The sequence below is a fragment of the Rattus norvegicus genome, chromosome 2, assembly GCF_036323735.1.
Source record: "Rattus norvegicus strain BN/NHsdMcwi chromosome 2, GRCr8, whole genome shotgun sequence".
NCBI classification, from domain to species: domain Eukaryota; kingdom Metazoa; phylum Chordata; class Mammalia; order Rodentia; family Muridae; genus Rattus; species Rattus norvegicus.
Genome location: NC_086020.1, coordinates 25,907,602 through 25,935,344, shown reverse-complemented (window position 1 = coordinate 25,935,344; position 27,743 = coordinate 25,907,602). Strand labels below are relative to the sequence as shown.

Here is a 27,743-nt window from a genome sequence, read left to right as displayed (position 1 = left end):
GTCCACAGAGGCTAGATAATCTGGCTAACACAAAATAGTAAATGTCAAAACCAAGTCTAGTTTACATCATCTGTGAACAATAATAATGATAACATAAAAATAGTCTTTGTCATAATAGGTGTTATTGGTTGAATACCTGTATGCCTAATATTGGGCTCTTTGGAGTGTGATGCCTGAAATCTTAATAACAAGCAGAGAGAAAGCTTCCCAAGGTCATTTTACAGATGGAAAGGTCATAGTTCATTGAACAGCTCAAGGCCATGAGCTGACTTGATGAATCTGGCTTTGAACCCAGGTCTTCTTGAGTCTTTTGATATTGGTACTCAGTCCAATGTGACTAGATGAAACTTCAGGGATTCAGGATGACACACTCATTCCTGAGTGCTCTCGATAGTTCTCTCGTTTCCAGACAGCTTGTCTGTGGTTCTCTGCGACTGAACTGGGCCGTACACACAATACAACCAACAGGTTCTGCCAACACGCATTGTTCTCAGCTGCGTGCAATGTTTCCTAAGGCCTTGGCCAACTTGGCTCAGGCATTTCAGACATCTTGAGGGCCATGGTTCTGAGCGTCCTGAGTAGATTGATAGATTCTGTTGGGACACTGTACTTCAAACTGCAAAGCTGCCTGCGTTTTCCCCAGTGAAGTAGCTGGACTGACTGGTCACTTCAGAGTCTGGCTGTGTTCACTGAACACTTGATGAGAAGTCACGCGGATGAGACCCCATGGTTTATATCCCTTCCCTAATCACTGGATATCTCTGATATGCTTTCACTAACTGCCTTCTCTGGACCTCTGTCTACTTGCTAAAGCACATCTGCTCCCACATCTGTATCTTCACTCACTAGTCCTCTCATCTCCTTCCGTCACCCATAGGCAATCACGAGACAGTCCGCGGTTGGGTTGACTTGGAGAAATAGCCAATAGCATGCATGCATGGCATGTGCCCAGGACTAGAGCACAGGATCCCTCTGTGCCCACATCTCTTACGCTACTCAACTTATAGCCACTATGACTCGGGAACATTGCCCTAACTTGAAACACCTCCCTCCAAGGGTCCAAAAAACTCAGCCTGAAAGTATAAACTTGAAAATAAAGCATATTTCCAGAATGATCTGTTTCAAAGGCTTGTTTCTGAAGGCTTGAAACTGAGATTGCCGTGCTATTTCAGTAGTCATACCAGTACCAGTAGTCGTTCATTTGTTCACTCATTTATTCGTTCATTTTCATTCGGGGAAGGTTTATTGAAATCTGTCTTTCAGGGACCAAGTACCTATAAGTTTTGTGAACAAGGAACTTAATTGACGAAAGGCCCAGCTACTGTGCTCCACGATCCATTACCACCTCCGTAGGGTCATGCTTCCGGTGGCTAGGAACCACTGGATGTGACTAGGATGCAAAGGCAGCCTTTTCCTTGGGGACATGCTTCTCTGGTGACCACCTTTGACGAAAAGTACCTCAGCAGTCTTGCTGACCCACTCTCTATTGCTGCATGCGCTAAGACGCTTCTGCCCAACCGTTTCCCACGTTCCTCTACCCTGGAGCCAGCCTGCTCTGTTCTCTTATGTGCTATGGGCCTGGATGACATCACTCAGAGGTGGTGAGAGAATTACCTGACAAGAGCCAAGAAACAAGGACGAAGGAAAGTGTTGTTGTGAAAATATAAAAATAAAAAACGGTATAGTTGTCTTTTACCCCACTAGTTCTGCGCCTCCGTGTCCCAAGATATCTGATAGATATCTTGGTGGAAACACACCCCAACTCTGCAGTGGCCCATTGTCTCCTGCCCCTGCACACTTTCTTACACTCAAACTGTCACATAAAAGAACACACAACACAAAAAATAATCTTTGACCCAATTGATAAGATATAATTGCCCACTTAAACATACAAAGCCCGGCTCTTCTTCTTCTTCTTCTTCTTCTTCTTCTTCTTCTTCTTCTTCTTCTTCTTCTTCTTCTTCTTCTTCTTCTTCTTCTTCTTCTTCTTCTTCTTCTTCTTCTTCCTCTCTCTCTCTCTCTCTCTCTCTCTCTCTCTCTCTCTCTCTCTCTCTCTCCCTCCCTCCCTCCCTGCCTGTCTCTTCCTTTCTGTTCCAGTCTCCTCCTCTTCCTTCAAACTTCTCTCCCGCCCATCCTTCCTTCTCCTCCAATGACAGGCCTCTTTCTATCCTGTACCTGCCCTGTTTCCGGTGACGTCACCTGATTCCTGAGTAGTGACTAGGCAGCTGTCCTTGGAGCAGTGGAATTAGCATCAAAGTGCAGATAACTCCAGAGCAAACCACAGCAGGAAGGGGCAGGGACTCAGAGCAGACTTTCACATTCTCCTCTTCCTCCAGGAGGAAGAAATGTCCAACCTTCAAAGCCCTTCCTTTAAAAGTTCCAAACCATTTTTGATAGGAAGCATGGCATTTCAGGACATAACTCCAAAGGATTCTGGGCCTAAGGAAGTTGTTTGTAGAATATTTTTTTTTAATTTTATTTTCCCTACAAGATTTAGTTTTCCTTCCCCTAATAATTTTTGCCGTTATGGTGGTGGAAGAAGATTCTACTGTCTCATGTTGGTAGGACCAACTCCTGACTAGAAGCCTAGTCAGACTCCAGGCTGGACCAAGAATACGGCATGCTTGTGTGGAAATGAGCACTGTGGGTTCTCTGATGCTGTGCAGCTTCTAGATCCTTCTAACTAGCAGCCTAGAGCCAGATCCCTTGTGACTGTTTGCAGGGAACATCCAGCTCTGGTTGCCACGAGCCCCTTGGCAAGCAGAGCTCTCACTGCACATTAATAAATTGATTTTTTTGGTTTTATTTTTAAAACAAAGAAAAGAATAGCATTAACACGAAGGGAGGTCATCAGAGAGAACAGGAGTTACAAGGAAGCAATGTGGAGCTGGTGGGTGTTGGGTGAAGATAAGTGAAGTTGGATTGGGGCTATTAGGTTGGGGCATTAGGTGGGTATGGCCGCCCTATCAGGATTTCAATGGTGTCTTTCAGATCCATTCTTTATCTGTGTGGTTCCTGTAGGATTGCCAGAGCACTGCAGATACCGAGAGAGAAACAAGGACCCTGTGGGGGATTATTTGAGGGAGTATTTTTGGATACTGAAAGCCAGTAGATCTTTACACAGCCTGGAGTCTTTGAATGGAACCCATCCCCCCATGGTGTCTGGGGCAACAATTAACAAGAATTAACAAGGGCCCTAGGAGTCACGGATATTAGCTGTACTGGTCATCAGGATCAACCTATGAAAAACAAGTTACCATGATCCTACAGAAAAGTTCTCCATAGCTCTCCAGAGGAAGCCATCAAACTCACATTATATTTCTTGGGGTGCTGGGAACACAGAGTCTCCTTTCTCTGTGGGATTTTGGTATCTTGTGCTTTTAGTTTCTCTTCCCACCCTTCCTTAGTCAAAGCCAATTCAAACTGACCCTCCTCTAAAAAGCCCTCCCTGGCTCTCAGAGTAAGGCTGATTGCTGCTTCCTCTTTACAAAGCACACTCCCATGTCTACTTGTCTACAAGGACATGTGTACTTGTGTACACAAGACGGCCATCTTTACTGGTTGACATGGTCACTGGTCCTTGGTCATCACGGGAGCTAGCCTGTGCTCCCTGAGCGGAATGCTGAATGGATGAACAAGTGTTGAGCTCCATTGGCCAACAGTCACACTGCTTAGGGCTTGAGCAGTGTTCTTCAGGGGCTTTCCAGAGCTTGGTGCCTGTGTCACATGGACAATCCTCTTCTTCTGGACAGATGTCTGCTTAGCTAGGCTAATATACGTGCTCGTCTCCAGAGCAGTCATCTAGGCGTCTGAAGTCAAGGAGCCAAGAGGCTTGTTACCATTTTAGTGTCTCTGACTGCGTCTCAGAGGCAAGTGAGTCAGATCCTAAGAAGTCTGGACTGGAAGTCTTGCCAGGGCACATTCCAGAGACTAGGAGATTCTAGAAAAACAGACATATCACCTTTCAGGCTGAAATCACTGGGCACCACGTTTGAAAGCTGGGTTCCCTAGCAGTCCTTAGGTTGTGAATGACACACAGTCTGTTGGAAACATTAGGTTGTGAATGACACACAGTCTGTTGGAAACATTGTGAAATCACTAAGCAAGCTGAGGAATGAAAACTTCAAGACATGTTGAACCAGAGATCAATCAAACACTACATGTGCATGTTAGAGAAGAAAAAGAACAAAAGAACAAAAACAAAAACCAAGAAGCCCAAACCAAACAGAACGGCAAGCTAATACTCAGCCATCAGGAAGTAGAGGTTGGAAGAATAGAGGTTCAAGGTCAACTTCAAAATAATAAGGTGTTCAGGGCCAGCCTGGGATAATAAGACCCCGTCTCAAAAAACAATAAAGCAAAATCCTGGAAGACATGAACTTTGCTTGCAAATCCCAATTTTAATCCATTTAAACAATCATTTCACTTGAATTTCTGGAAAATGTCAATGATCAATTTTAAATACAGACATACTTTATTAACAGCAAATGTGAAGTAATTTGAAGAGCTACGTGTAGATTCTGGTTCATTTCTCTGAGAGCTATGAAGCTGCCCACATGTTCAAGGTTCTCTGCTGGGCCCTGCAGATTCAGCAGGATATGTACCGAGGCCACCTCTCCACTATGGGGCACATGGTCTGGAAAGAAGAACAGGCCCCAAACGGTGACCACCAAAATGACTCACAAAGATTTTGCTTTGGGACATCCAGGAGGTTGTGCTAGTGTACAGTCAGGGCTTAGGGATCATCTCCTGGAGGAAGTTGTTTGTAAGCTAATGCAGTGATTCCTAAGCTAAAACTGTGAGGGGCAGAGACAAGGATGCTCCAAGACAACAGGATCTGGAGGCTCCGAGACCTTTAAGGGCTGAAGAGTCCAGAATTGTTAGAACACAGAATGGATGGGAAAACGGTGAGAAAAATTTTCAGAGATAGACAGAGACAAAATAAAAAAAAAATAATTTAACAGCTGAGACATGAGTACGAGTTCATAAACACATAAACTCCAAACTTTAAAGTGTATGCCATCTCACCCTCTAAACTGGCTCGATTATAGATATTACTCAGCCTCTTCCTATGAGAGCTGCAGGACCATACAAACTTTTCTTAGATTCGACTATTTTCACTCAATTATGTACCTGCAGCTAGCTAGATAAGCAATGCCCTTGAGTTCTGATAAATCTGCCCCAACGATTTTCCCACTAAATTGCTAGGCATCAAATAACAGGCCATCTCAGGAGGAAGAGAATTCACCTGACTTCAACGGTGCTTTTCGAGATGCCGGTCTCTCAGCATTGGCTGAACTAACAATTGTGTTAGCAAAATTTCATAGCCCTTATAATACTGTCTTAGATTTTTATCTATTCAATATCGCTATATTGACTAAATCATGAAATTTTCACATTAGAATATGGTAATACAACGCCTTGGTTGGATGAGGGTTTCTAGCTAGCAGTTAAGTGCTGAGCTGGGAGCTTGGAATTTTGGCTCAGCCACTTAGCTTAACCTCTATGCACTCCCAGCTTTCTCATTTAGAAGATGGAGATCTTTATATCTATAGTCCTCAACTGAATTCACGTATATTACTAGCTGGTACTCCCTGCCCATTAACTCTCACTTTCAGGAATTAAATTAATATTGTGGATGCCCAGGCCAAATGAGCACTAGGTAGGTTTTGGCCAAGCCTTGCAAGAACTGACAAATTTAATAGAGATGGCTTTTACACTGGTCTCCCAGGCACCTCTATGGGTGCAGATTGCTCTTGAAGTACCCCCGACCAGCTCCTGCACAAAGCAAGCATAGCATGTCCATCTACCATCTCACTGTTTGCTGTACACGCTAGGAACCAGTCCAACAGAACCCCAGTGTTCACATGTGGCCAGGCGAGGCAAACACTGAGAGAGCCCTGACCTAGAATAGCTGATCACAACCGTAGGTACCATCACCTCTATCTAGAATACAATTACCCCTTACCATGAAGTTTAAGAGCACTGTCCTTAGGAGACCTCATTGGGGACATGGCTGGAGTATTTGAGCTGGTCTGATTAGTGACGAACACTGTAATAATCCTAAGCAGTATACTCCAGGGGCGGAGAGGAGCAGAGTTCCAAGACACAGGGCACAGACATGAGATAATTCTCTCATAATAAAAACAATGGCAGTGTACAGCCATCCACACTTTAAAGGATCTGACTGGCACAAGCTTTGGCTAATCAGAAAAGACTCAGTATTAATCCTTCAGTTGATAGGAGGTAGGAAGGTAGTTTCAAAGTATGGAAGAATTCCAGTGTTTGAACAACATAGTCCAGAGAAGCACAAAGTTGGATGTTATCCTTGAAAGTCATATTCGTGGTTCTGAACTCCATCCTAAAGGGATATGGAGCCCCTGGGACTTCGGAGGTCTGAGCTGTGCTTCTACCAAGGTTTACTGAGAGTTTATGAAGGAAGTTCAGGCAGGAGGTTAGGCAGCCAGCTTTGATGCCCCCTCCAGAAGTCTGGTAGGGAGATGAGACTTGATGCATATAATTTCTATGACTACAACTGATTAGATGTGGTCAGTGAGGCAGAAGAAGAGTTAGGGATGATTCCTAGGTTTCCTGCGTAGAACATCAGATCGATTATATCTAACCACTTGCCATTACCATAGGGAAATCAGAAGTCTAGATAGATGCCTTTGGGGATGGGAACTGATTCATCTGGTTTACGACATGTTCATTCTGGGTACAGAGATTCCATAGGTGAGAATATAACTGGGGAAACAGGCCTGGCTGGAGATGGTAATTTTGAAAACGTTGCATACTTACTGAATGCAATTTCCCAGAAAGAGACTACAGTAAGGCATGGTCCAGAGGAAGGACATGTATGGCGCACCCAGGGCAGATCGTATAGTACAGGGTTGGAAGTAGAGAGGGGATGTTGCGCTGTAACAGAAGGCAAGAGAGTGCTGAGTTGGGGACAGTTGGTGAGCACTTTCCTACCTTCTACCCTTTCTATTTTAATTCCTGGATAGCTCACAACAACACAGTCACAGGGCAGGGTGCAAACGGCATTGCACCAATAAGTACCACTCAACATTTAGAAGGTGGGACTGAGGCAAGGTGTAGTCCTGCTGCCGGGGCGGGGGGGGGGGCGTTTTCTCTAGGCAAGCACAATGTGAAGGTGTGGAACTTTTCAACCGCAGTTTTCTAGCTAGCGTCATGGCTGCTGGTTGTCATGGTGACAGTGGCAGTTTGTTAATGCTGAGACTGTAGCCATACAGTACACTGCTGCTGCTCCGAGTCCTTCCCAGATCTTCTTGCTTTGGATAGAGATGTTCTGCCCCTTGAAGTCCACTTACGATGGATATTCTTGGAGTTTCAGCTGCATTTCAGCACCTCCCAGCATTTTGATAAGCATTTGGTTCCTAAGACTAAGTCCCTTTTGCTTAAAATATCAAGTGGTTTCTCTTTTTCTTATTTAGTCTTGACTCGTACAGAATTTTAAAGGAATTATTGATTGAATTAAGTACTGTCAAGAGAGCAATATAAGAAACTCAAGTGTCTACTTGAGTTTGGCAGTTTAGCTTGTGGGTTATTGCGCCAGAAGAAGCCCCTTAAATGACTAAAGTTGACAGAGATATGGGGTAGCATCTAGTCCGTCTCCCTACTTCAGACAGCACCTCAAAGCTTTCAACTTAATGGTGACGTCGTATGGAGTACTGGATTTGGGGGACTGCCTTTCTCATTTTAACCTATTCCTGTTAAAGGGTTGAACATGGTGCAGTCCTACTGCTTCCCGTTTTAATTGGTGTCCAGACTTTGAACCACACTTACTGCCTTCCAGCATTTTCTCCAAATTGACTCTCTACACGGCTTCCTTAACTCCTCCAGGCAGAGCAAACCCCAAGTAGTGATGGTGGTAACAAATACCAATGGAGTTTGGAAGCAGCAGAAGAGTGGTAAGCAGCAGAAGAGTGGTAAACACGGTCAACTTAAAACACAATACCAAATCGTTCTTCTAGGAAACAGCAGCTCTCCACCTCACAGAGAGTCTTCAAATGGTCTCTCGCTACCAAACAACCTCTCCCAGCAGACATTGTTTGGAACATCTCACGAGTCTCTGGGTTCAGACTCCTGATTCTGATTTTCTCAGAAATAAGGAGGAAGCTCCTTGTTAGAGGATAATGAGTTCTGAGTGGCATACTTACCCCAAAGACTCCATCTCAGAACTCCATTAGAACTCGACGGATGCACTTTCTCCTTCTTGCCTTCTCCCCTCTATTCTATTCTATTCTATTCTATTCTATTCTATTCTATTCTATTCTATTCTATTCTATTCTATTCTATTCTATGGCTTGAGACAATCAAAGGGCTCCTGGGAAGGTTCTGTTCAGTGAACCCCTCACCCAAAGCAGCTTTCTTCTAAATTTGAATTCTTCTAGTTTCCCTCGAGGGATGTGCACAATCCTCATGTGCTCAGACTGCATTCACTCAGTACAAGGCCAGGCAGTTGTCTTGCCAGGGGATCTCTCTGGGATTCCATTATGAATTAAAAGTGAGTTCAAACATGATCAAATTGCATAGAAATAGGATCACATGCTTGTATTCACACACATGCACACATGTAACCACAGCAAAAATTAAAGTCTGTATGTAGTTCAATCGGCAGCATTATACAAAAGCCAATTTCCTAGTTTTGATTTTGTATTATGGTAACATTAGGCATCTGCTGGGAAACTAGGTAAAGAATTTAAGAGGTTCTTGCTATCATTCTTACAATTTTATAATTGTATAGAGTTGTATAATTGTTACAATTTTTACAATTATAAAGTGAGTATGTTTATAATTACATCAAAACAAAAACTGTAAAAATGAGTTGGAGACAAGTTTTATTCCCCTGAGACAGTAATAATCTATGATATCAACAATGAGGTTTTATTGTCCCAAACTATGACCTGAATCTATTTGAGCTATCAAACTTAACTTCCAACTTATAGGGCACACTAAGGGAATAGACAAAAGCGCAGTATAGGAAACAGTTAGGTAAATACACAACATGCTTCCCAAGACAGCCAGACCCCATAATTCTTCCTACTAATGTTCATTAGAAGACAAGTCAGTTGAGCCATCTTTAAACTCCATGACCCACATCTGTTTGTTCAGATCTGCTTTTCAACCCCCTAGTGATTTTTTTTAATTTCATTTTGTGTATTTTTATCCCTAGGTTTTTTTTTTCATTTCTGTTTCTATTTTCCATATTTTGTTGATATTTCTGTTTGTTTACACACTAAAAAAACTTTTACTCTGTCTTATTTTAGTCCTTTGGATAGTTTGCAACAATTGTTTAAAAGTTTTGCCTAGTAAATTCACCATCTGGTCTTTCTCAGAGACAGTTTCTGTTGAGTTTTTTCTTAAGTAAGATATCATTTCTGGTTTCTATGTCTTATGATTTTTGTGGTTGAAAATGGGACTTTTGAATCTTACAATATTATAACTCTAGAGTTCTGTTTTTCAGTCTTTCCCAATTTCCTCCTCTTCCTCCTCCTCCTCCTTCAAATCAGTGCCGGATATCCAGGATTAGACTGAAATACAAACCTAGAGTCTACCCCAGTCCTTCCTGAGCAAGCCCTTCCCTGGAATGCATGGTGACTTTCTAAATTCATTTACAAATAGGATTGCTTCTGAATGGCTGCTAAGTCCTGATGTTTCTGGCTTCTGAAAGAAGACTGAGAGAGGGGAGGGGGAAGGGAGGGGAAAGGGAGAGACGGAGAGGAGAGACAGACAGACAGACAGACAGACAGAGTTGTGGTGGGGTGGGGCACACAGCAAGGCACAGGGAAAGATATGATTCCTTTAAGTCTCCTGAAAGCTGCTTTAATGAGAAGAATCAGCCTTTCAAAGTGTCAATGGAGGTTAGTGAGTGTGTGTATGTACAGTCAGAATCACAATCAACAGTCAGAACAGAGGCTTTGGTGTTTGGAGAACAGGGTCTTTATCACCTATTTGGGTTCCCACAGCTGCATGTAGGCTACTGTGGAATGTGTTACCTGACAGGGATCTCACAGATAGGGGTGGTGTCCGTGCTAAGAGCTCTGAGTCACCATCCATTCCAGGGAACCTGAATGTCTTCAAACGTGTTCCAATGCCAAAAAAATGATTTCAGGTGGGTTCCTCTAGGCACAGAGATAGGTTCATGGTTCATCCTTTTCCACTTGTCCACACGTCTTTCCTAATTAGTTACTTACTAAGTCTGAGACATAGAGTTACAAAGATGTTGCGATAGTTCACCAAGGACTGAGTAAGTAGCCTGTTGATTTATAGCATTTGCTACTCTTGCAGAAGACCACAGTTCAGTTCCCAGCACCCACACACAACAGTTCACAATGCCCTCTTCTGACAACAACACATTGCTATTGTTAGGAGAGAGTGGACACGGGGGTGGGGGTGGGGAAGATGATACTCTATTTAGGTTCCAGTTTAGTGACAAGGCAGATGGCAGGAAACATTTGTCTTTTCGCATAGATTTAAGCATGTCAAAGATAGTTGGCATTTTATGTCTCCATCTGTATAAAGGACAGATCTTTGAGGCACAGCTCTAATGCCACTCTGAAATGTGTCTGTGTCATCTATGAGCAAAATAAAGTGAGGAAGGAGGTGGAGGAGAAGGAGGAGGAGGAGGAGGGAGGGGAAGAGAAGAGGAGGAAGACGAGGAAGAGAAAGAGCAACAAAAGCTTTGGTTGGAAGGGTGAACCTGTCAGGGAGTCTGTTGGTCAGTATTCTGGGCAAACCATACCAGGGCAGTGTAGATGTTAGAGGAGAATGTATAGTAGGGAACTTTAAGGATACAGAATGAGCCATGAGACTACCTCTAACTGAAGAGTGATGAGAAGATTATGATTTTCATTAGGGGTGTGGCCCTGGTAGGTTGATCTCACTGCACTGATGTTCCCACAGGAGTATTGATTTAGTTGAATATAATAGATAAATAGAAGATACCAAGTTAGACAGGGGTTGGAATTAAGGGGGTAGATAGATCTGGAAGGAGTTGGGGGAGGAATCAGAATGAATTGTATATAATTCTCAAGGAATGTATAAAACCATTGTTATTAAAATAATATAAAAATTGCAAGTCTCAAGTGCCTTTTAACCTCAGTTAAAATCGAACACAATTCACCGTGATGTTTTATGGGAATCTCTATGAAAAATAGATCATACCCTTGACATGAACACTTTAAGAAATTAAATGTGTTATTTATCACCCTTCTCAGCAGAACAGAGGAACAAAAATTTATGGAATATTTGCATTCTAGTTACTACAGGAATATAATGAAAAATTAATTCAGACAGGGGCAAAGGTGTCAAGTAAGATTAAAATGTACATGTTCTGAATGATGAATTATGGTTCTTTCTCTGCGGTTACAATACAATGAGAAAGAACAAAAGGTTCGTGAACATATACGACTGTTTGCAAAGCTGTAATTTAATCTTTCAAAACATGAGCTTTAAAGGCCTTTAGTAATCCCAGAGGATAGAAAACGTGTTCTCTGAAGAGGCTGTTTACTTAAATCATAAACGTGTTTGGTATGGAAAGCAGATTTACCTGTGTAGATTGTAGGTGAACGCTATAATTGCATTAAGTAATCCACCACTCAGAACTTTATATTAGACAGCATCTGACAGCTTATTCTAGTCTTTTTCCCTTGCAAAATGCTTGGAATTAAAGCATTTGATTGACTCTGAACCGAACAAGTGGCAAAGCTGTGTGCTTTTCTATGTTACAGGAAAGTCAAGACTTGGTGATTGGCCTGAAAATGTGAATTGTGATTTGTATGTGGAATGCCACCAAAGGCTCAGGGGGACAACTTGGTCATCCCTAGTTTGTGGTACTGTTTGGAAGGTCATGGAACCTTCAGGAGGTGGAGACAGTGGGCCAGTAGAGGCAGGATTTGAAGTTTTAGAGTCTGACTTTACTGGGTACCAGGCCTTCCCTGCTGTGGTGGAACACATTCCTTGAACTGTTAGCCAGGACAAAACCTTGATTCCTTCTTGCCAAGTATTTTATCACATCAAGGAAACAACCAACATAGAGAGCAAGAACTATTCAGGACCAATATCCAGGATGCTGGCTCTGCCTACCAGGCAGGAGTGAGGCTGTTCACTGAGGTGGAGTATCTACAGGAGACTCAGTTTTTAAGGAAGCTAGTGAGTTTGACATTCACCACAAGGCTACAGGTGCACATAAGACATCTGAGCATGAGCAATCCAAACGCATCAATCTGAGCTAACTGTGAATGATTCATATATAGTCATCCTCAACCAGAACAGGGACCTTTGTAATAGCATTTGGCCCAAGAACATTAAAATGTTTCTCAAAGCCTTAGTAATTTCCTCAGTAGGAACAGGATCTGTTGACTTTGTAAAGGAGTGTGTGTTCACTGTGGTGACTGTTGCCCTAGAGGGAACTGAGGGAGAAAATGGCCTCTTCATTGATGTTGTCTGACCTCAAGTCAAGACATGGGGACCTCCATCTTGTCTCTATCATTGTCCAGAGCGTAATGTGTAGTTGATAACTAGTTTTTGAATGAACAAATAGCTAAGTAGTCTCTCATCCCACAGCTTTCCCCGAATCTGTCATGATGATCAGGGGGCACTGCAAATGCACAGAATGGAAGCCTGTTGTTGTTGTTGTTGTGTTGCTGTTGTTAAAAGAGTGGCTCTAGGTACTTCTGGGCTTGGGAAATACATCAATCACTGACATTCACACAATTCCCCAGTGGCATAATTCTGGGGAAATGAGAGAAAGAATGAGCATGGGGAGAGGAGGGATGGGTGGGGAGAGAGAAGGGAGCTATAGCTGTAGATGTCTGGTGTCCTTCCTCCACTTTTCAGGGGTTGATTCAGCCTGGGTCTGAGACCCTCCTTCAGGTGCTTTTAAAGATGGAGGTTGGGGGACAAAAACAAAACAAAACAAAACAAAACAAAAAAACAACCAACCAAACAAACAGACAAAAAAGACTTATCATCCTTTTCACACTTGCTTTTGAGAATCCCTCAGGGATATAAGCAGTCTGAGGCCTGCCTCCCGCCTTCCACCTCCGCTCGGTTTTTGTTACCTCACAGCCTGGATATTTGTGACTAAGCAGCAGTGTGAACAGGCAAGGAACAGCATGCTTCTCCTAGCAGTGTTTCTGAAGCCTCTCAGAGGACCAACAAGATCCCAGGGAGTGAGTGTGGTACATCGTCTTTGCAGGATGAAGGATGTGGAGACAGAAGAGAGGTGGGGGGAGCCAAACCTTCGCTCCATAACAGATCTTAGCAGAGGCCCCTAGTGTGTCCTGGGTGGGAACGCGGCTGTCATGCTTCACTCTGGGTTGGGTCATAGCTTACCCCTGTGTTCCAGCTTCCTTTTTCCTTAAGTCATTGTTGGCTTCTGTTCTGATGAGCAGAAAGCTGAAACCGGTCCCTGGAACGCTACCATCTGGAAAAAGAAGTGGGAAATTTCTGGAATAATCTTCCTGATGATGTCTGTGCATATTCTTGGGGTCGGTAATTCTATTACAGGGGAAATGAAGAGTGTGGTCATCACCTATGGATGGAAGCTTGCAAAATCGTTCTTCTGTACAATGAGATGGTTAACATGCTGGGAGAGGAGCTGGGGTTCTGAGGCTGACAGGGCAGTTGCCTCCTCAGATCGCAGATCTCAGTAACTATTTGCATTGTGTACGGAGGGCTGAGTTGGGTTCATCTGTTGGTTGTGAAATGCCAACTAGTTCCTCTCCTAATTGTTTTGTTCGGAGAGTTCCCAGGTCCCGTCTTCAACAGCTGGATAAAGGCTCCATCGGGTATCTCCTCTCGCCCCCAAATTCTGGTGGATTTATCACCTGAGTTAAAATTATCCTCTCCCCCAAAAAGACCCCAGAGATTTAAGCTGTTTAAACATCAGCCAAAGCTAGCAGATTTAATTTCAGTGGATGAGTGAGGGGTCGTGCTGGAAACCAACCACTTTAAGAGTGACCAAAGGAGGAGGCTTAATCAGAGAGCCCAGAGCAGCGCTGCAATCTCAGGATGCAGTGGTAGGGGGTGGGGGCAGGGGCCTCGTCTCTTTGGAGACGCACCTGTTGTTTTGCAAGCCGAGAGTTCATTTACTGAAGTGTCTCTGAGGAGTCTGATTGGGTTTTCCTGCTTCCATTCTGGGCTCTGGTGCTTGATTTCACTTTGTGAGGTTCTCAGGAGGCAGGTGCATCCCATCTGCAGACTTTGCGGTTGGCTGCAGGGCGACACATTCTCATTAAGGCGGCTCCTGTTTAGATGCCCGGGACTTCCTACTTCAGTCTTTGCATCTCTCCCCTCGCTGATCTCAGTGACTTTTGATGAGTTTTATATTCTCTTGTTCTCAATTCTCCTGTATTCCACTAGTATGGGCCATGGTAATTATTTATTCCTCTTCTAGCCTATTGGATGGTGAACAGGAACCAGGGAAAGCCAACAACTCCATTTTCTACTGGAAAAACGCCCAGGGACTGGTAAGCAACAGAAGCATTTACAGGAACATACATGAAGAGTTTGAGGAGATTTCAGCATGTTTACGGGGGGAGAATCAAGCAACCAGGTTGGTTCATGCGGGGGAGGCGGGGGCTTGAGCATTCTCTCTCCTAAAACTGGATCTACGGGCAGATCTATACATGAGCATGGCCTATAACAACCACATCTTAGGTGTTCTCTCAAAGATGGGCATTTAACTGGTCAAAGCAGTGTATCTCTGAAGTGGGAGGAGAGAGATACACTAATATTGATATCGATGTCATCTTTCCTACCATCACTATTGTGGGGTGATGAATATGGTTGGCTTCTGTCTGTAGGTCCTGAGAGATAGCCTCACACTCACTGGTTCCTGAACAAGAGGGTATCATTCATCGTGGGCACCTTGGACTGTGCCTGAATGCTGATGAGATGATTCAGGATGGAGGTTGGCTATGGCAGAAAGATTAATCACTCCATTCAAAGTTTGTCACTTTGGGCGTGTGGTGTAGGCCAACCTCTGGGATCTGGGGTCTAATGACATTACACAGCGTATCAATCAATTGTGCTGTGGAATTTAAACAACCCGAAGACTGGATTTGGCTTCCTCATTAATGGTTGCCTGGTGGACAAAGACTCTGCCTGTGTGTGCAACCCTTCCGGACCATGCCCCGTTGGTCTTGGTTTGTGTTCTTTGAGTTTTCAGAGCCATCTAAGGGATTGCTGAGCCTGAGGAGGTAGGACGAACTTCTTTTTTTAAAAATTTATTTATTTATTATATATGAGCACACTGTAGCTGTCTTCAGAAACACCAGAAGAGGACATCGGATCCATCCCTGTGACAGAAGGTGGTGAGCCATCATGTGGCTGCTGGGATTTGAACTCAGGACCTCTGGAAGAGCAGTCAGTGCTCTTAACCGCTGAGCCATCTCTCCAGCCCTAGGACGAACTTCTAAATTATCCAGTTTATAAGAAAGTGCAAGGGAAGGGGCTTCCTGGCACTTGTGAGGTAACATCTGAGGCAGGTGAAGGGTTGTTGGAACGGTGACCAGAAACTTCAGAGTCTATGGGAATTCTACTTGGGTTGGGTTGGGATCGCGTGGCTATGGTCGCCTCTACTTGCTCCCCACTATGCCATGGACTTATTACCTAAGTTTGAGTTCTTATGGCATTATACATATGCAGTACAACTCATACCAGATTTAAACAGTACACTCAAATATGCAAAGAAAATGTTGCCCATACAATCGGTTTTATTTATCTAACAATCTCCACTTTTGCTCTCAGCCATTGAATTGTGTGAGGAAAAACAAACAAACAAACAAACAAAAAAACGAATGGAACCTGAGCTTGGTAACTTACAATACGGAGCCATTTTTAATAAACACATTCCCTTATGACTCTGGCTGTTTGGAGCACACTGGCAGTAACCCTCCTCCCCCTTTACCTCTGGTTCATTTATTTGGGGTTAGAACAAGAGCCTCTATGCAGTGACAGAATAGAGGACTCAAATCCTTGGAGACTTGAGCAAGAGTGGACCATGCCCTGAGGTAGCATCCTCTGTCCTAGCCACAATCACTCCAAAGGACCAAAAGTCCAGGGAGCTGGGAGATTTGCCCACTGAATTCTAAACCTTCACTTCTGTGCCTCACTTCAGCTATCCAAAGCATTGGAGCAGTTTCCCTTGCTTTCTCCTGCCCACTTCCAGGGCCTGTGCAGGTTTCCTCCTGCTTCATTCTCCACAGGGTGGGCCTCACAGCCAGATCTACACCTTAGGGTCTGTAGTCTGGGTTCTGCCTATTTGGGTTCACCTTCCACACACACAGCTGGGTATAGGAAGAGATAAGGGGAATATGAGTCCAAGAGTGCATTTGTATTCTTTTGGCTTTGGGCACACTGTGAATGCTCTGGGTTAGCTCTTAGACAGGCAACCATTGAGGTGTCAGGCCTTTTGTGATGATGTAGGGAGATCTGCCCCTGGGTTCTATGGTCCTTGATACATATTATCAGTAGTGGTGCCCATGGGCACAGGGTTTGTCAAGCCTGACTCTAAGACTCAATCGGCAAACCTTTCTTCTGCCTCCTTACTTAAACACAGGGGAACTTCTAGAACCCCTACATACTATACCCACGTCATGGGAAGAGTGCTGTCTTTCCATTTTAGATGGAATTCACATGGGAAGCCTTTATTGCAGTTGCATCATCCAGAACACAGTCCGCATGTGCCATGCAGAAATTCTAGAAGTTTCCCTATATAGTAGAACTTATCGTTGTTATCAGTAGTGTGGTCATGGGTGTGTGATACTAGGGCACCTGTGAGACCCGAGGACAACTTTGTCTCTCTACCTTTATGTGGCTAGTAAGGATTGAACTCAGGTTTTAAGGCTTGTGCAGCAAGCACCCCCACCCTCCATGCTGTCTTTCTGGTCCTCATCGTGAACCAGAAAAGAACTTATTTTCAATCGAGCTGTGCAATCGAGTACACATCAGGTTTCCAGGGCCGAGGCAAAAGAATGACATGCCTTGTTTTCAATAGATTGTGTGAGGAAATAGTCCGGGATGTATTGGGTTTTAAATAAAAAGCGTTACTGAAATTGGGGTCTTTTTGTTGTTGTTGTTGTTGTTTGCTTGTTTATTGTAGCCTGTACTAGGATTTTGTTGGTAGTGGTTTTCTTTGCTTACATGTCTTGATGTTTTGTTATTCTGGGTAGTCAAAGGGATGAATAGAACTATTGTCTTGGACAAAGGGAGAGAGATAGAAAGATGAACAACCACAAAGAATAAAACAATTGCAGATACAAACATGACCCAGCTCAGCAGATGGTCCAGAACCACATCATAGACCAGCCATTTTCAGCAATTCTCCCTGGAGCCCATCTCTGTTACAATGCCTGCCTGAGTGTAACCAAGATCAGTGACTGGGATAGTGTGGGGCAAGTGGACCACCAGCCAGAAGAACTGGTAAGGTGGAGAGAGCTCAGACTCTGTGAATCTCAGAATTGAGAACTATAGGAGTAGGACCACTCCCTGCCTAACTCTACCTGTTCTGGAACATGTAACCGCAACACCCCAGTGAGAGGACCCTGGCAATCAGTCATGCAGCATAAAACTCTGCAGTTGTCTATGCTAATGAGGTAGGTATATAGCTAAGCTTGGTTGTTCAGCCAGTGAGTGTCCCTTCCCGGGCATCCCTTCCTGCAAAAGGTGTTTAATCCCAGGTTCACGTTGAATACGGTGTATGCATTCATTTCTGCCATCAAATGAAGAAGATAGAACAAAGACCGTCTCTTCATCAAGGACGGAGTGGGGCAAGGGATGGGCGGTGGTGTCCTTCATCGTAAAGATCAGTGTCTAAAATCTCCTGGAGAAGGCCTTCTCTCCTCCAGCCCCTCTGTACTCTCAGCAGTCACCCAGAATCAACCCAGGTCTCCTCTACCCCCACCCAGGGCTCTACCTTCCCCTTCCTGGTGTGTAGATGCCCTGGGGAAAGCGTGGACTCCCAACAGTACTTGGGAACCACAGCAATCATCCCAGACACACAGCCCCGCAGGACAGTGGGGACACAGCTGCATCCTGGACCATGCCCTAGCTTCCACAGAGGCGGGCCATGTGGTTGGAGACAGCTCCCTGTCTATTTCCCTATGTAGACTTATAATTAACCCTCATTAGGGAAGTGCCCTTAGGATATGCCTGCATCCTGGAGTTTTGAGGTCGACTAATCTAATACACATAAAGGCCACAAGAGGAAGCAAAACAAGGTCTGGTCACAGTTGGGTTCCCTAGTAAAGGAGTGGCGGATCTCTCTGCACATGGCTAATCTAAGGTTTGGTTCCTTCCTAACTTCCTCCGGGTTTCTCGGCTCCATTTAGAAGCCATCAAAGCTAAAATATACAGTCTCTATTCTCTATTACAGCTAAGCATGATTTGTTTTATTTAACTTTTAAAATGTAGCTGTTGAAAAATTAGTTATGCGTATGATTCATATGAGATTTCTATAGGACAGTGTTTTAGAAACATGGCAGCTTCAACCAAACTATGCCCAGGGCAACATGTTATCAGGCTCCTACTCACCCCAGTCTCACTTCCCCAGCTTTGTCCCCCACCCTCACTCCCACCCTGCTTTGACTCCTCTTCCTTCCCCTTCTTCCTCCCTTCCCCCTTTTCCCCTCCATCTTCCAGCCTCTCTCTCCACTATAACTATTCACTTCACAGTGGAAGAATAAACTTTTTACTTCATTTTCTTGTCTCCCATGACCTGCATCTTCTCTTTCTCCCCCAAAGTTCTAAGGCACACAGTGCAGTCATGATTGTGGGAAGGGAGCCCCTCTATCCAGGAAAGACACTGTGGCCCTGTCCTTGGGGCCATGCTCCTGAAAAGTATTTTGAAGTTTTTTCCTTCTTAACAATGTTTAGTCTAAAGGCTCTGTTCTTCTGTCCCAAGCCACACTTTGAATATAAAAGCATTCTATAACTGCCAGGATATTGGCCATCATTTGTAATGAACAAGAATAGAAAAGATTGTTATCTCTGGCTGAATGGTGTGTGTGTGTGTGTGTGTGTGTGTGTGTGTGTGTGTATGTGTGTGTGTGTGTGTGTGTGTGTGTGTGAGAGAGAGAGAGAGAGAGAAAACCATGTTTTTTGTTCATATTCTTCATATGAATTATCTAATGTAACCCTCAACAATATAAAAGCTCCAGAAAAAGTGCTCAACTATATTTTTTATATGAAGAAACAAGAAGAAGTGTATTAATGGTAAAACAAATGCCAGCAACTTAACTCAAAAGCTTTGTTTCTGTATTTGGTGCTTCTCACTGTCTATGTTTGGTGCTGCTCTAGGTGCCTGAGATGTCTCCACAAATTCAGCATGGATCTCCTCCTTCATGGGACTCATTTTTTTCTAGCAAGAGGTGAGATTATGAACCATGCTATAATACATGTTAATAAGAAAGAATCACACCCTAATCCCCAAACATGTGGATGTGTCACTGATGTGGTGACCCGACCCTGTTATTAGGAGAAGAACTAAGTCAACAGCACCTCATGGTGACGAGGAAAGTAGAGGAGAGGACAGGGAAGATGTGAATCATGAGAGGGACCTGACCCCATTGTTGGTAGCTTAGAAGACAGAGGAAGGAAGCCATGGCCAAGGGACATGAGCAACATGCAGAAGCTAAGAATGGCAGCAAGAGGCCTTGGTCCTTTCAACCCAGGGAGTTCTGTGCCAATAACCAGCATGGTCAGGACACATACTTCCCAGAGCCTGCAGGTGTAAACACGGCCTTGACTTTAGTCTTAGGAGATCTGCCAGAGAAGCCAGCCCATCCCATCAGAGTCTTGACCTAGACAAGAGTAAGATAAATCTGATTTTTTTTCAAACTACTAAAGTTTGGTGATTTCTGGTGACAAAGAAACACAGCAATACATATAAGATGTAACTGACTCAGACGACATCCAATCAGAAAGTACAAGATGTAACTGACGAGATAATGTCCAGTCAGGAAAAGAGAGATCGCTCTGAATACTTCAAACAAAGCTTTAATGCATGAGACTGGTGTGAGCACTGCAGGAAGGGGTGGTGGACCCACCAGGGAGGGGCGTGGCCTGGTGGAGCAGGCCCAGAGCACTCCCAGTGCCCAGCCTTATGCCTGCTATTATTCAGAGCCCATGGCCTGTGACTTAGAACTACTTCCACTGAGAGTGCAATGAATACATGTCCCCACTCTACTCGACTTAAGGGACAGAAGCGATGAGCTTATGCTGAAGCCAGGCTTACGAGGCCCCTCAGATTCCACCCATTCCCTCTCACAGGCTTATGGCCACCTGGGAGGAGGACAGAGTCCAGTTGCCACAGTGAAAAACAGCTTAGATAGCGGTGATCAGCCAGCCTGCAGGCTAGAATCACTTAGTCAACCTCAGACAGACAAGTAATAAACACTTACACATATGTTTGCTGCTAAAATTTATGGTTATGTGCTACACAGAACCATTTCAGAAACAAGTAAATTGCGGTTCTGGAAAATCAGGAAACTATCATCACTACTGGTTTGGATGAAAAAAGGTGAGAGGCATAGCCCAGAGGTCAGGAAACTTCCAGTACCCCAAACTGAGGCCCACAGCCTGATGTTTACCACTGTCTGGCTGAGATCTGTCCCTGTTACCAATGAGGTTGGAGACACTGTGGCTAATGCCGTTGGAAAGTCGGCAAACTATCCCACCCTCAGGCTGGGGCCCGCGGCAGTCATTGCTATTTCTAGCTACTCTGAATAAGGCAGTATACAAAGAGCCAGGAGGAATCCAGTCACTGGACATCAGCAGCTTGGCTTTGCCCCAACTTGCAGGGCTCAGGCTGATAACACTTAACACGCTTTATTGTTTTAATAAGCTGTGAGACGGGGAGAGAAGTTGGCCTCTGTCTCTCAAGTCCCTTTTGAAGTGTTTGAATGTCTGACCCTGAGTTCTTTCTCATGTGTCATGGTTTGTCTATGTTTGGCCCAGGGAGTGGCACTATTAGGTGTAGTGCCTTGTTGGAGTAGGTTTGATTTTGTTGGAGTAGGTGTGTCACTGTGGGCCTGGGCTTTAAGAGCCTCACCCTAGCTGCCTGGAAGTCAGCATTCTGCTAGCAGCCTTCAGATGAAGATGTTGAACTCTCAGCTCCTCCTGCACCATGCCTGCCTGGATGCTGCCATGCTCCCACCTTGATGATACTGGACTGAACCTCTGAAACTGTGAGCCAGCCCCAGTTAAATGTCTGTTGTGATATAATTAAAAAAGCACACAACCAGGGGCTGGGGATTTAGCTCAGTGGTAGAGCGCTTACCTAGGAAGCGCAAGGCCCTGGGTTCGGTCCCCAGCTCCGGAAAAAAAAAAAAAAAGAACCAAAAAAAAAAAAAAAAAAAAAAAAAAAAAGCACACAACCGGTTCCTGTGAGTTTCCACACTGTGGACCACTGCACTCTAGTTGTTCTTCTGTCAGCTGCTTTCACACGCTGTCTCTCTGTCAGGTTGTTAACATGCCTGACACATACATTGCATTCCACGAGCCGTGCTATCATGGCCCCACGCCATGCTAGTCTAAAGCATTCTATAGCCTAGCCTGTCTTCCTGTCACAGACTGTGCTCACACTCCCAACAACCCAGTGAAATCATGACTCAACAAATTGTAACCCAACAACCAGATTTATATGTTAATTACTCAATGTACAATACATCCACACAATTAACTTACAACCAATTGATAAGGATATAAACTGCCCACCTAGACACACATCTTGACCCACAAAATCCTGTGCACATCCGTCCCTTAAGAATAGTCATAACAACCTGTAGATGTACAGAGAGGAATCTTAACATCTGCCTCCATGTTCTCTCGGCTGCTCTCTCCTCTGCTCGGGCCTCCTCTCCTCTCCAAAACTTTTCTCCTGCCCATCCTTCCTTCTCGTCCAATGAGAGGTCTCATTCTATCCTGTACCTGCCTTTACCTGCATAATGACATCAACCTACAGTTGTCCTTATAAGAGTTGCCTTGGACATGGTGTCTGTTTGCAGCAGTTAAACACTAAGACATCATGTGTATATCATCTCTTTACTACATCCAGTTGGAACACGAAAAAATGCCATGGCCCCTTCAGACTCCAAAGGACCACTGGCCAAACCTGCATTTATAGCAAATTTAATGGAACTTTTTGACAACCAGGGGAAAGCGGCAGTGAAAAGACATCAGTGTGTCTGCGTGCGTGCACACACACACACACACACACACACACACGTTTTCACGTTTCCACGAACACATTAATAATAATAAATAAAATACATTTCAAAGACCAAAACAAATATAAAGAAACCATGCTTGGATACATCCTAGCAAAACCATAGAAAATCCAAGATAAAACCCCTAAAAGCAGCTCAGAGAAGAGACAATGATAATTTTTCAAAAGAAAAATTTGGGAAGACTGACGAGGGGATTCTCCAGAGAAACAATGGGGAAAACGGAGAGAACTCACTGCCAGTAGAGCCCAAACCAGAAGAAATGGTGCCCAGAGAGAGCGAGCAAGCATCAGGGAAGTGTGGCTGACAGGAATGTGGCTCTCCTCCGGAGAAGGACGGTGCTCTCCATATGAGCTTTATAGCCACAGATTACAGCCATATTTCTGCCACTGGATGTTTGTCGAAACCCACAGGACTATGCACTAAAAAGGCAGGCTTTGCTTACACTTGTCCAAGAGAAGGTTTAAAGTAAGCTGACCAACATTCGAAGAGCTTTCTTCTGTGTTGCTGATCTCTACACCCACTCTCTGCCAATAGCACAGCATATCCCAGCACCCACTCTGAAGCAAGCCTTGAAACCCCATCCATGCCCTGTGTAAGCTCGTTCTTCTTCAGAATAATTTTTAGCTATTTCACACCATTCCTGTTTACATATGCATCTTGGTAATTTCTACAAAAAAAAAAAAAACAAACAAACAAACAAAAAAAAAAAACCCTGCTAACACAGGGTGTCCATATTCTATGGGTCAACTTTGGATAATAGACATGTTAAGTAACCATTCCCTGAAATCTATAGAGATGACATATTTTTCCATTTAAACATTTCCCTTGGTATCCTTCAATGTGTATATATTTCTTTTTGAAATAAAATCCCTCACTGTGCAGTCCGATTTGACCTTAGAACCTCATCCCTCCCGAGGGCTGGGGTCACAGAGACAAATCACCAAGCCTGGATGAGGTCTGCACAGCTATTTTATGTAATTATAAAGAAATTATTTATATGTCCATCAGCAAGGTATTTGTAAGTAAAATAATTGTACATCCATCCCAAATGATGAAATGCCATCTATGTTAAGGTGGTTAAGAGAAACCAAATGAGAAATAAAAAAAATCTATTTTCTTGGTATCTTCAAATGGTTTTTTTAAATTATCATAAAAAATGGAGAAAGATTCCCCTTCAAATCATCCATCATTAATCAGACAAGAAATGGAGGTCCGTATTAACAGAGAAACTGCAGAAAGTTCAAGCGCAGTCTTTCAGTACCTCTAGGGTAGCACCCAGCACCAATGTGATCAATATTGAGTAAATGACACCCCAGCGCCACTCTGATCAATACTGAGTAAAAGTCTGCATCAGGAAAACTCTGAGGCTTCTAAGTAACAGCCACCAATTCAGGAACAGGTGCATTTACTGATCCGAACAGTAGGGAACACTGCACAGGAAATCGGTTCTGGCGAACTAGACGACCCAATGGACCGGAAGCGAAGGACAGGATGAAGACTGTCAAAAAGGGTGCAGAAAACGTGCTGTAAGTGAAAGACACGTGGCCACCGAAGGGCTGTGTCTGTATCTCGAAAAACACACACACAGAGCAACAGATACTGACATTAAGTTACTTAACATGGAAGGATTCTTTAAACATCTGTGCAGAAAAAAAAAAGTCACCCAAAAGAAAGAAAGACCAGGATGGCCCCCAAATTCTCCACAGGGACATTTATTTACAGGCGACAGCGGAACAAAACACAGGCGTGCCCGAGGCTGAGGGTATGACTCAGGGATACTTGGGTACACTACTCTCCTCAGCCTCACATTCAAATATGGACAGTTCGCACTGCACAGTACTGCAGTGTGACCCATTTCATTCAGGAAAACCTAGGTATTTGTGCCATGTGTGTAGGTATCTAGGAATGCAGGTATAAAAAGGTCTGAAAATCTCAGCAGCAGTAATTATCTCTAAGAAGTGAAATTACAACGGAGTCTTTTTCTTTCAACTTTTGTGTTTCTGGATAGTAATTTAAAAAAAAAAAAAAAAACCTTTCTGGCAATTTCTTAAATTTGTCTGCACAGACAGGGCCGGGGTTTTTAAAGTTCTAATTCTGAGGAAGTATTACTCAGAGAAGGAGTAAGATGGCTATTTTCACTGGTAAAGCGGGATGAACATGGAGAACATGGGAAGTTAGCCCACGACAAAAGAACTAGAAGAATCGTATGAGGTGGGCACCGGGGGCAGGTGGGAGGCAGGTCTCCGGGTGAGCTGTTCTTTCCGAGTCTGGGCCTTCATGGACTTCCGAACAATCTGAAATTTGCAAAGTCCAGGCGTAAGACTAGAAAGAGCGAGCAGGTGCATTTGATAAATGCAAAAGCCATTGGATGGCAGAGCTCCACGCAGGGTGGGTCCTGACGTCACACTCACTTGTGGTGAGGCGCGAAAGCTTTTCAGATGGTAATGAAACCGGAAGTTGCTCCTTGTCGTTCTGAGCACACTTCCTCCCACAGCAAAAGGCCAAAGGAGAAACATCATGAGGCAGCCTGAATAGTGTGGCCTAGAAATGCACAGATCTGGTGAGAAGAGAGAAAAAAAAAAAAAAAAAAAAGAATTTCTAGACAAAGTGCATGAAACCGCAGCTAAACAAGGCCTCTGTGTGTTATATAGAAAGAGACTTTCATGAGACTAACACTTTTTTGGAAAGGTAATTGAACACAATGATAGACAAAATTAAAGTAACTAACACATGGCCAATATACACTGAAAGATGTGTTCAGAATTTCTAACCTCCCCACCCCCGCAAGTGCACTTAATAATAAGATACCATTCTTGGCCTAAATCACCGGAAATCAGGAAGTTTAACAATAGCCAGTGCTAGGGAGGCCAGCTCTTCTATCAACACTGTTCAGAGTGTGAACTGGTACCTTTCTCATGCCGACTTGGCGTTCTGCATCAAAGTATTACATGGATTTTGTTTTGGCTCAGTAATCACACCTCTAGGAATGTGTAAGACAGTGGTAGGGTAAGGTTTTGATACACATGAGTCTAGATACAGTATCTACTAATAGTTGTCAAACAGAGTGATTCATTCTCCTCATACATAATGATGTGTAACCATTAAGAGTTAAGACAGCAGCTGAGTGTAAAGCATGTGTCTGTAACCCTAGCATCAAGGAAATAGAGGCGGGAGAAATACAAGTTGGAGCCTGCCAGACTGAGTTATGTAAGAAGGCCCCTTCTCACAAAACAAAACGAGACGTCTTCAGACATAGCTCCCTGTGATTTGTGGATGTATCATATTGGTTAACAAAAAAGCGTGACAAGCTATATTGTACATTTACATCTCCTCATCTTAACTTTGTGCATGTCTGTGACTGTGTTTCTGTGTGTGGATGCACAGAAAGGAAAACCGGGACAGATACCTGGCAAATATTGGCAGCTGTTTCACTCATGAGAAAGACTGATGAGACTTTGATTCTCACAGTGGACATCTTCACATAAATACAGACCTCTAGCTTCACAGGCAGAACAAGAGCTGATTTCAGATTGACTTTTAAAAGTATAAATCTGAACCCTTAGAAAGTCCAAACACAGGAGAGAGCATGTGCTTTAATGATGGTAAGGAACGTGATATAAAAATCTACTGTTGAGAGGCCGGAGAGACTGACTTCCTGAGAGCCATGGTTGGATCCCAGTGCCCATGTGGTTACTTGGAATTCTGACCCAGGGGATCTGACCCCTACTTTTTTGCCTCCTCAGGCACAAAGCACACAAGTGACACTCACACATACTTTCAGGCACTCACACATACATATAAAACGAAAATAAATAAATATCAAGAGAAACTTTTAAAAATCTACTGTTGCAACGCCTTAGCATGGTGCAAACCCCTAATCACAAGGCAAGGGCTCGGGGCTGGGGATTTAGCTCAGTGGTAGAGCGCTTACCTAGGAAGCGCAAGGCCCTGGGTTCGGTCCCCAGCTCCGAAAAAAAGAACCAAAAAAAAAAAAAACAAAAAAAACAAAAAAAAAAACAAACAAGGCAAGGGCTCAGGAGTGGCAACAGTTGCTGAAGCCCGAAATGGAGCAATCCGTCTGCCCCTAACCACACACCCAACAACTTTACCATAGCCTCATAAAAAGAGGTAGTTGAGGTTAACCTCAAAATCCTACTGTGCCTTTTTATGGTAGATTACGAGCGCAGCTGGCCTTCCGTGTCTGTGACCTTTTCCTCTGTCATTCAGTCAACCGTGGATCAAAAACATTCAGGGGGAAAACAACCTTCGTCCACGCTGAGCACACACAGACACTTACTTTCGCCATCATTCCCCAAAGATTCTCCCATTATAGCCGTTTCCAAAGCATCGTTTCCATAGCATTGTGCTGCGTTAGGAGGCGTAAGCTGTCAAGGGATGAGGTCAAGTATATGGATGAGTATGCACTGGTCATATGCAAATACCGTGCCATTCGAGCAGCCAAAATTTGGTCTGGTAGGATGGTGCTTCAAAGAAACAAAACCAACAGGATTTGTGTGTGAGTGTGTGTGTGTGTGTGTGTGTGTGTGTGTGTGTGTAGATGTGTGTGTATGTGTCTGTGTGTGTGTATGTGTCTGTAGGTGTGTCTGTGTGTGTGTCTGTGTGTGTATGTGTCTGTGTGTGTATGTGTCTGTGTGTGTATGTGTCTGTGTGTGTGTCTGTGTGTGTGTATGTATCTGTGTGTGTATGTGTCTGTGTGTGTGTATGTGTCTGTGTGTGTGTATGTGTCTGTGTGTGTATGTGTCTGTGTGTGTGTGTCTGTGTCTGTGTGTGCCTATTATAAGCTAAGAAAAAAATAGTTTCCTATTTCCAGACGACAAGATTTGTATTTCTACAAAGAAAATCCTAAACAACACACACACACACACACACACACACACACACACACACACACACACACACACACACACACACACACACACAAATGTTTAGAAATAATAAATCAGAAAAAAGATCAGTATATAAAAATGAATAGTATTTCTGTGCACTGGCACTGAACACAACAAAACCAAAGTTAACAAACCAACTGCTTTATAAGTCAGTTGCACCAAAAATAATAAAATTCTTGGCAATGAAGATGACTAAAGGATCGTGAAACCCGCATTGGAAGGAAAGAAAGGACTCCCAAGCAACGCTCTTTGGGGATTTTTAATAAATGGGGGGGAGGGGGAAGGTCAACAGATTCAACACAATTAATGTAAACGTTTCAGATAATCTTTTTCCCCCAAAGGTTGACCAGCTGATTCCTAAATTTATAAAGAAATACAACCCAGAGTAAGAAAACATTCTCAAAACAAAAAACAAACAAAAAACCATAACCAAAATTAGAGATTGTAGAATTTCTAATACCAAATATTCCTACAAAGTAAAAGTGATCATTAGGACACACTCCATCCAGATACATCTGGGCAGGTGTACAGGCAATGAGATGACGTCGAGAGTCCAGAGACAAACCATTGCTCTTATGGG

The 27,743-nt window shown here is 43.8% G+C and overlaps 2 long non-coding RNA genes across 3 annotated transcripts in view; one reads left to right on the top strand and one right to left on the bottom strand.

The window, feature by feature from the left end:
* The window catches only part of LOC108349921 (uncharacterized), a 40,299-nt gene extending 14,019 nt beyond the window's left edge, over nucleotides 1–26,280 (top strand). Inside the window, exons 4-5 of one of the 2 annotated variants that reach the window (XR_001836535.3) lie at nucleotides 14,423–14,495; nucleotides 14,832–26,280. This is a non-coding gene — a long non-coding RNA (uncharacterized LOC108349921). Of the gene's footprint in view, nucleotides 1–14,422 lie in introns of both variants that reach the window. The other variant, XR_005500505.2, reaches the window with a different exon arrangement.
* On the bottom strand, nucleotides 4,455–8,240 carry LOC134485816 (uncharacterized). Its single transcript, XR_010064035.1, has 3 exons — nucleotides 8,181–8,240; nucleotides 6,799–6,915; nucleotides 4,455–4,636 (listed from the first exon to the last, which is right to left on the bottom strand). It is a non-coding gene; the product is annotated as an uncharacterized LOC134485816 (long non-coding RNA).
* Nucleotides 26,281–27,743: the final 1,463 nt, after the last annotated feature.